We start from the raw sequence: 8843 nt of genomic DNA on the forward strand, positions 1-8843 counted from the left end.
AACTAAACCACCACTGAAGCAGGTATTTAAGCAATATGTTTCTTACCAGAGCAGCACATTCGAGTCGTCGGCACCCTGAAAGGAGACAATTATAAGAAGTGAACTTATGATAGTTACAACCCCGGTAGCTAGCCAGCAATTAAACGGTGTTTGCCATGTGATTCTCGCTAGTTGCGGACACGTCTGCAAACGCAGCAAGTTCTTGGCTACATATAAATTGCAAGTCTCTCATCAGAAATACTAAATTACAATCAGGTATTCAGAACAGGTCTGTGTAAATTCTCATCATCGAAAGACGTTGCAATGCTAACAGACAGATATCGGCTTGAACATGAAGTAAACAAATCAGAACAAAACATGTTTTGATACTAGAAATAAAGTCCATTATTTGTCGAGTAAATTCTGAAGAGGAGTTGAAACAAAAGGTTGGCTTTCGATTGAACGCCAAAGTGGCGACGAGCTTAGTTACCCGTAGTTGCTTTCGCCGCATTCCCGCTCCAGTGTTGCCAACTAATTTCCAGAGGAACTTGATTTTGCTAAATGACGTTGTGATGTCATTGCGTAGATGCCGCCAACACGTAATAACGTGCAATTGCGTCATTACGTAGAATACACGAACCTTACTCAAAATTGACTGGCCATCTCTTGAAGATAGTGGCGGTTGCAGACGAGATTTCCTGTTTGATCCGGAGTAACTTTAACTTGTATCCTCTCAAACTTATTTAAATGTAACGGAACTTGGCTTATAGTAAACACAATAGAGAATACAAGTTGGTATCTCCTCCACCAACTTTAAACATCTGCTATCTGAGCAGCTAACAGATCGTTGCAGCTGTACATAGTCCGTCTGTAAATAGTCCACCTTTACCTACCTCATCCCCATACTGTTTATATTTATTTACTTCTGTTCTTTTGCACACCAGTATCTCCACCTGCACCTGCACATGACCATCTGTGCACCTGCACATGACCATCTGATCATTTATCACTCGTGTTAATCTGCTAAATTGTAATTATTCGCCTACCTCCTCATACCTTTTGCACACAATATATATATATATATATATATATATAGACCCTTTTTTTTAAATGTACATTTATTTTCTACTGTGTTATTGACTTGTTAATTGTTTACTCCATGTGTAACTCTGTGTTGCTGTCTGTTCACACTGCTATGCTTTATCTTGGCCAGGTCGCAGTTGTAAATGAGAACTTGTTCTCAACTAGCCTACCTGGTTAAATAAAGGTGAAAAAAAAAACCCACTTTGTTGACCGCTAATTTGATCTGAAACTTTTGAGAAATGGCCCCCAATTTTTTTATTTTTTTTAATGTGTCACAAGCTACATTAGCATTGAATATGGTGAAGCAGTTCTCCAAAATCTCAGGTTTGGTATTAAAATCTTTCCAAATGTGAGACGTTTGTAACATCTCTGAAAAATATACTGTAATCTACCTCGGTGTAAAGATCACCAAAAATCTCAAGGCTGTGAATGATCTTAATTTGAACCCTGTAACTGAATCTGTCAAAAAAAAAACATTATCCTCATGGTTGAGGGATTTAAGTCTTCAAGGAAGGGTGCTTTTATCCAAAGCTGAGGGTCTATCTTTCATCTATTGACATTCCCAAATCCACTTGCTATACCTTAGATAGGCTTTTGTACAACTTCATATGGAAAAACAAGCCACATAAGATAAAAATAGATGTTTATCACCAACAGGGTTTGTGATGGCGGTCTAAATGTCTTAGACTTCAATGTCTTCAACCAGATATTAAAGGTCAACTGGATTAAAAGGTAGATAAAAAAAATCCACATCGTTTCTGGAATATTATACCTCATTTTGTTTTTCAGAAGTTCGAAGGGCTCAATTTTGTACTACAATGTCCATATGTTGTGGGTAAACTTCCTGTGAAGCTGACGGATTTTCACAAGCAGGCTTTAATGTGCTGGGCTTTGTTGTATAAACACAACTTCTCACCTCATAAATGTTTTATATGGAACAATGGGAAGATATTACATAGAAACAAGATGTTATTTAACCGTAAATGGTTTTCGAAAAACATTGTCCTTGTAAGCCAATTAGTTAATATTAGTGGAAATCTATTTACACAGAGAATTTATGGAAAGATAACCCTTTGAGGTTTCACGCAAGGAATATGACACTGTTAAAGTTAAACCTAGTGGGATAAAAACTTTACTTCAGAATAATACATAATTTTGGAATATATCCGATTGTAAGCAATATCCAGGTGAATGGCATTGGTCTACTAGATACGAGATTCAACAATCGTTTAAGCGATATTTTCTACAGGAAGTCTATTCCCTCTGATATTTTAAGTCGCTCTGGATAAGAGCGTCTGCTAAATGACTTAAAATGTAAATGTAATATTTTGTTGGGCTTCATCGTTTGGTGTAAACTGACGCCGTGCTTGGCTCACTCCATGCAAATTTATGGTGACCAACACAGTAAAGGAGATCTCCTTTAAGATTATCCAGATTCTATCCGTGTAATAGCTTGATTTCTAAATGTATACCTTATCAGTGAATGCAGTTTTTGTGAACTAGAACCTGAATCTATTGAACACTTGTCATTATATAGTGAAGTGATCTGGACTGATGTAAAAACTCTTGCTTCAAATTGCATACCATTTAACTTCACTGATTCCACAATTTAACGCATGTCATCTCTTTATTAGGAAAACATTTCATACACAAATCAACATTTGAATATAAAGTCCCATTACTTAATTTAAAAAAAATCAAATTTGGAAAACTATTTCGTCTTGGCAATGTATACAAAACTAAATGTCTATTTGAAAGAATGCGGATCAGTTCTCTTCTCATTTCTTTGTGTAATCCATGTAATCCCTCTGATTTATGTTTTGCATGCTACTGTTACTCTATTTTACGAGGCAAGCCCGTTAACAAACTCTTATTTTCAATAACGGCCTAGGAACTGGTAGCAGCGTAAAACTGAATTTATTCCATATATTATCTACCCCATTGTGTCAAAGCCTTCTACATGACTAAACATGCTGCTCACATCAATTCAAATAACAATTTGGCTTAAAATTAGTCAACTTTCTATAGCCAGTGAGAAATCAGTCAAACCTAGAATAACTACATAATGAGATGACAGGAAATATCACACTGTTCAGTATTGAAATCAGAAAACCACATGGTTCATTAAAAATGGCCAAATTCAACAAGTCTGATTTACTACCTCCAAGAAACAAACAAGACAAGCATAAACATTTGTAGATTTATTCATATATCAAAACACAGTCGTGGGGTTGAATTGACTAGGCCTGGTTTCCCCAGTTCCAACAACACGCCTCACTTCTTTGCTGACCAAACAGGAGTGCAAGAGGGCTTGGCTTGCAGGTGTAAAACAGGAGAGCTAGAGGGAAAATAGTGTGAGAATTAAACCCTGGTGATACTGTAGGGACTAATACACAAGGTATGAGATGACTTGATCAGAGATGAACCAATCAGTCAGCGTTACATCAGACTGGGGCGGTAATGATGACTCATCACGTCAGAGTATGTAGTGTAGAACACATTGCATGGGTCAGTGTGATGATCCAAGAGGAACATTCAACACCTTCCTAATATTGATCACCCCTTTCCCATTACAACACATATCCACTGAGTGGTCAATACATCAACCTGACCAGGTGAAAGCGAGCCCTTATTGAAGTCACTGGTTCAATCAGTGTAGATGAACAGACAGGTTAAAGGGTTTTAAACCACAAGGATTGTGTACCACTCAGAGGGTGAAATGGGCAAGACAAACGTTAAGATCCTTTGAACGAGGGAGGACAGGTGCCAGGCACACCGGTTTGTGTCAACTGAAACACTGCGGGGTTTGTCAAGCTCAACAGTTTCTCACGTGTATCAACACTGGTCCACCACCCAAGGACATCCAGCTAACTAGACTCCAATGCCGAACCACAGTTGTGTCACGGGCCAACATCCCAGTGGAACGCTTAGACCCCTTGTAGACAACGGAGGCTGTTCTGAGGGCAAACTCAATTTTAGGAAGGTTTTAATGTCCTCTATACTCAGTGTATTATAATAACACTACACACCTTCCCACTCCAACAGCACAGCAACACTTCAGCAGCCAACCAGATCTAAACAAACAGAACAGTTTTAAAACCAAACAATCCCCATCTTAGATTACGAGACGACATCCAGAACATTCTGAAACCAGATCAGGTGCGTAGTTCAGTCATTGTAGCCAGCCAGCGGTCCAGGGTCTGGGGTCAAGCCCCCACCCAGACACCCTCCCTCCAGGCAGGCAGCCCACCTTACCCTGCCCCCTCTACAAGAGCAGGCTTGTCAGTGTCTGCCCAACCCACAGGAGGACCGATGGGAGGCCAGACCTTAATCCAGCCCCAGAACACAGGGACTGCCAACAGACTGGGAGACGTACTAGTGTCTTCATCATTTATAACATTCCAGAATGCTTCATGTGGAAGGAGTCTCACGATTCCGTCTAAAGTCACACACACCTTTCCAAACCCTGCAGACACCAGGACCTCAACCAGAGGGCAGAAACCTAGAGGGAGAAAGTAGGAAAGCATGAAGTGACATTGTAAGACCTTGTAGTCAGACATGAGAGATCAGTCTATTCTAATCCTGGGGACCCAAAACTGTCAACAAGTGTTTTCCCCCAGTACTAGGCTTAAGTGGTATCCCAGAGTATTTCAGAAACGACCGGGGTACACCAATAACATTTCGATTAATTCTCGGAAGTGTATGTTTATAGAAACTTAAGTAAATAACTGCAGTCAACATTGGGTCTGATTATTCAAGACTAATTAGTGAAAGATCAGAATTGAGCTGTCAGTCTAAGCGAAGCCTTTACATCTAAGTCCCAAGAACCAGGATTGTGAAACACTGCTCTAGAGTATAGATCAGTTCAGTAACCAATCAGTCAGCTTAACATCAGACTGGGGCGGTAACCAGAAATCATCACTTCTACACGATAAAGGACAATTAATGGCAACAGATCAAGTGAAAGTTGATCCTACACACCTTGAGGTAGTTCAGTAACATTCCTCCAGTGGCCAGGCTGGAACAGTTAGGACCTGGAAGGAACAGATCCCCAATTAAACATGATGCAGAAGTACATCAGGTACTGCAGACTATAAGCAGAGCATTCTGAAATGAGATCAGACTTGGGTTCAGTCATTGTAGCCATCCAGCCAGCGGTCCAAGGTCTGGCTACAAGCTCCCCACCCAGACACCCTCCCTCCAGGCAGGCAGCCCACCTTACCCCTGCCCCTCGACAAGAGCAGGCTTATCAGTGCCTGCCCAACCCACAGGAGGACCGATGGGAAACCTGGGTTGATGCCAGCCACAGAGCACCAGACAGAAGCCAATCAACTGCTACAAGGCTTCATCACAAACAGCATTCCAGAATGTTCCATGTAGTGGGTGTGCACTGTAGTAAAACATTCATGGGAGTTGTAGTTCCCTCAGTGATGTTAATGAGTAGGTAGAGTTTGTGCAAGAGGTGCAGGGTCAGTGAGTGAAGATGCTGTAAAAACAAATCATACACACCTTCCTGAAGACTGCAGACCCACAAGGACATCAACTGGGGAGGAGAGTTGAGGGATTATTAAGTGATATTGTAAGAACTAGTGGTCAGACATTAGCTCAGTCAACAGCACAGCATTATCTAATCATGGGGACCCACCACTCCTCTGGGGCCCCAGGACCAGAACACACAGCTAGAGAGTAGATCAGTTCAGTAACCAATCAGTCAGCTTAACATCAGACTGGGGCGGTAACCAGAAATCATCACTTCTACATTATAAAGGACAGAAGTCAAGTCGATCATACACACCTTGAGGTAGTTCAGTAACAGGCATCTTGTAGTGACCAGTCTGGTACCACCATCAGGACCTGAAGGAGAGGAGTCTAAATAAACATGCTGAACAGCACTACATTAAAGACGGCTTTTTGTCTGAGTTGCTATCCCACAGCTATCTAAAAGACCCAAGACCGGCACTACCACCCTGAGAGACAAAGGGGAAGGTGCTGACAAGGGCCATGTACTGCATCAGGACAACCACTAGTAGCAGCACAAATCACACGCGACAACTAGCATGACATGATTCTCCATATCAAATCTAATTGCAGCCATTTTGGATCAACAATGCAGAGCCAAATGCTATTTTGTGTGAGTCTCTGGTCCCATCAGACAGTTGGTAACCCCAACCAGCTGTCCCCTTGTTGCCCTGGCAACGCCAGTGGGTCCACCTTTGCAGGTTCTGTCGTCGACGCAGGGCGTAAGACGCGTGCGGGTGTCATCACTAGGAGCCAGAGTCACCACGACTACCAAACATCAACTGTTCCCTCGTTTGCAGTGAGTTTTAACACTAGACTGGTTATAGCTTGTGGCTAAGGCAGAGGCTCTGGTAAAATACAAGGACTAGATTCATTACCAACAAATACCAAACGTACTCATTTACCAAAACTCACCAGTCTAGTTGGCATCACAGCTCCCTGTTCAGCCACATACAGATGAACCTACGAAGACATAAGCTTCAGGTTAAATTCTGGATGGGGACCAGTCAGCACAAGGAGGTTTGACATATGTAGCCTTTATGACAGGTTACGAAGCCCTCTGCTGAAGTCAGCTATTCCTTTTCTGAACAGGAGTTCAGACGAACGAGATTCCAAAGAGAATATTCATCACGTTCAGCAGAAGGTTGGGAGAGCTCAAACATGTCGCGTTCAGCTAAACTATACAAGTAAACGTTAACAATGCTGTGGAAATACCAATACAATAAACTATTAAGCACCACCTGGGACCGTTTCAGAACCATAACTTACCAGTATGTTGGAGTCACGCTGCAATTCCACTGACCACAGCACTCAAACCCTGAAGAATGAAAGGCAAACATTTTATTAGTGTGACGATTGAGGAATCGATGACTAACTGCAGCATTATATACAGTCACTCAGCAGTTCATGTCGTTTCACATCGGTTCAAAGTGAGCTAAGATTGTCATCATTGGGACTGTAGCATCTTCAAGTGACTGGTTCCACAGAGACATGGCACCCCAGTCCCTATACAGTGGACTACTTATTGTGAGACCGACTGGCCGTACTGTGTTGTGACCTCCCAATCCCAGCCGGATGTGCCCTTGACCCTGCGCCACTCAGGAGCCATTCACAAGGAATAGGGATTCCACCAACATGCATACCCTACGGGTGGAAGACCAGTCCCTACCCATAGTGGGAACCCAGTTTGATAGTTGGACGAACTCACCAGAAGGTCGTGATCCCTTCAGGAAAGCGGCATCCCCACGTCTGTTAAAATGAGACGGAAGTTAGTGTTTTGCTGTAAAGAACATTTAAACATACAACTGGTGCATTAGCTACAGTCACTCAGTAGTTCATGTCGTTTCACATCGGTTCAAAGTGAGCTAAGTTAATCATCATTGGGACTGTAGCACGGTCTGGTAGCCATCTTGTACAGTTGGTCAGCCAAAAAGTGAATGTGCCTTCATCCAAAGTCACCCCCTATTCCCTTTATAGTACATGGGTCCTGGTCTAAAGTAGGGCACTATAAAAGGGGAAGTGGAGTACCATTTCAAACGATGTCAGTGTCTTAACATTTCACCAGCCTGGACTTTCACCAAGCGCATCAGTCTCGTGGTCTGGAATCAGGTATTCTATAGAAGGAATCACAAAGGAATGTTAGTTATAGCTTGGCTTCTATGAGAGGATAGAAGGTTCTTGAATTGAGCCAATCAGATCAAAATATCTTCTGAAAAGAATCAGACATATGCTTGTCAATGGATCATCATATAAAGCCCGGATGTAGTGACCATATAGAAATGTGGTGCCATTAGAAGTGTCTGAACACCAGTGAATAAACTCAAATGTTACTCACCGGCACACATTCCTATTCAGAATGGAACTCCAAGTGGAGATTCTGATCAGATGCCTTGAAGTCAGGAAGTCATGTCACAAGTAATGCAGACCTGAGCAAAGAACACATCCATGTTAGTGACCCACTAGTTTGTATATTACTACAAGAGGCTTTGGAACACAGGACAAGGAGGCCATCAGATCAAAGTTAGCATCACCAAAAATCAGATATATGCTTGTCATTGAGGATCATCATTTACAGCCAGTCACCACATGCTTACAGTCTACCCCAATGTGCACCGAGACGGTAACTGCAGCGTTGATAGCCAATGCTAGCTAAAGCTAGCATAACGTTGTCTACAGGTATGGTCTAGCATGATAGCTGATAACCATATTCTTGATAGTTGTTAATGCAGTGAAATTCAAATCCTACTACAGGGCATGATCTGTTGTCTCCTAACGGAATTAGATAAAGTGTCCCTGGCGAATCCCTTTAAAGGTGAAGGGCAGACAAGCTGAACACATCTAATGATCCTAGAGGTAAAGTCAAGGTACTCACGTGTCATTCTTCTGGACTTCCCTGGCATCTGTCCTGCATTTCTGTTGATCAGGGGGGTTAGGGAGGTCCATTTATGAACAGGCAACATGCAGGCATATAGAACCCGACACGGATATCGTCGCTAATGGAACCTTATTTCCAATACAGTGACCAGATCAACGTTAATAAGTAACACTATTGAGAATAGGGTGCCATTAGCGAAGCAACGAGTCGAATCAGGGGCCAAATGCTACTCAGAATCTGGTAAAGAAGTTTCTTCTTCAAAGGCTGATTCGGTAAGAGAGAGTTCATTTTATCATCACCGTAGCAGAGACCTCTAATGTTGGGTTTATAATGACTGGTCACTCCTAACTAGAAAGCTAGCATACTAGCTAACATGGCACGTGGTTAG

General features: G+C 42.2%; 3 long non-coding RNA genes, 5 other non-coding genes and 1 pseudogene across 8 annotated transcripts; all 9 read right to left on the bottom strand.

Annotated features, from left to right (window-relative positions):
• Positions 1 to 2670: 2670 nt before the first annotated feature.
• On the bottom strand, positions 2671 to 4557 carry LOC135528946 (uncharacterized). Its single transcript, XR_010453617.1, has 3 exons — positions 4518 to 4557; positions 4092 to 4136; positions 2671 to 3400 (listed from the first exon to the last, which is right to left on the bottom strand). It is a non-coding gene; the product is annotated as an uncharacterized LOC135528946 (long non-coding RNA).
• Positions 3471 to 3544, bottom strand: LOC135528955 (small nucleolar RNA SNORD31; annotated as a pseudogene).
• A 125-nt stretch (positions 4558 to 4682) lies between the features above and the next one.
• Positions 4683 to 6864, bottom strand: LOC135528947 (uncharacterized). The gene is made up of 5 exons (XR_010453618.1): positions 6850 to 6864; positions 6496 to 6543; positions 5858 to 5916; positions 5572 to 5605; positions 4683 to 5096 (listed from the first exon to the last, which is right to left on the bottom strand). It is a non-coding gene; the product is annotated as an uncharacterized LOC135528947 (long non-coding RNA).
• Positions 4922 to 4991, bottom strand: LOC135528953 (small nucleolar RNA SNORD31). The gene has a single exon (XR_010453623.1). It is a non-coding gene; the product is annotated as a small nucleolar RNA SNORD31 (small nucleolar RNA).
• LOC135528954 (small nucleolar RNA SNORD31) lies at positions 5753 to 5822 on the bottom strand. Its single transcript, XR_010453624.1, has one exon. It is a non-coding gene; the product is annotated as a small nucleolar RNA SNORD31 (small nucleolar RNA).
• LOC135528950 (small nucleolar RNA SNORD22) lies at positions 6206 to 6332 on the bottom strand. Its single transcript, XR_010453621.1, has one exon. It is a non-coding gene; the product is annotated as a small nucleolar RNA SNORD22 (small nucleolar RNA).
• Positions 6865 to 6972: 108 nt separating the features above from the next.
• LOC135528951 (small nucleolar RNA SNORD29) lies at positions 6973 to 7036 on the bottom strand. The gene has a single exon (XR_010453622.1). It is a non-coding gene; the product is annotated as a small nucleolar RNA SNORD29 (small nucleolar RNA).
• Positions 7037 to 7402: 366 nt separating this feature from the next.
• On the bottom strand, positions 7403 to 7466 carry LOC135528949 (small nucleolar RNA SNORD29). Its single transcript, XR_010453620.1, has one exon. It is a non-coding gene; the product is annotated as a small nucleolar RNA SNORD29 (small nucleolar RNA).
• A 180-nt stretch (positions 7467 to 7646) lies between these two features.
• Positions 7647 to 8502, bottom strand: LOC135528948 (uncharacterized). Its single transcript, XR_010453619.1, has 3 exons — positions 8453 to 8502; positions 7916 to 8006; positions 7647 to 7694 (listed from the first exon to the last, which is right to left on the bottom strand). It is a non-coding gene; the product is annotated as an uncharacterized LOC135528948 (long non-coding RNA).
• Between the last annotated feature and the right edge of the window lie 341 nt (positions 8503 to 8843).

The sequence above is a fragment of the Oncorhynchus masou genome, unplaced genomic scaffold (genome assembly GCF_036934945.1).
Source record: "Oncorhynchus masou masou isolate Uvic2021 unplaced genomic scaffold, UVic_Omas_1.1 unplaced_scaffold_10624, whole genome shotgun sequence".
Lineage (NCBI taxonomy): Eukaryota > Metazoa > Chordata > Actinopteri > Salmoniformes > Salmonidae > Oncorhynchus > Oncorhynchus masou.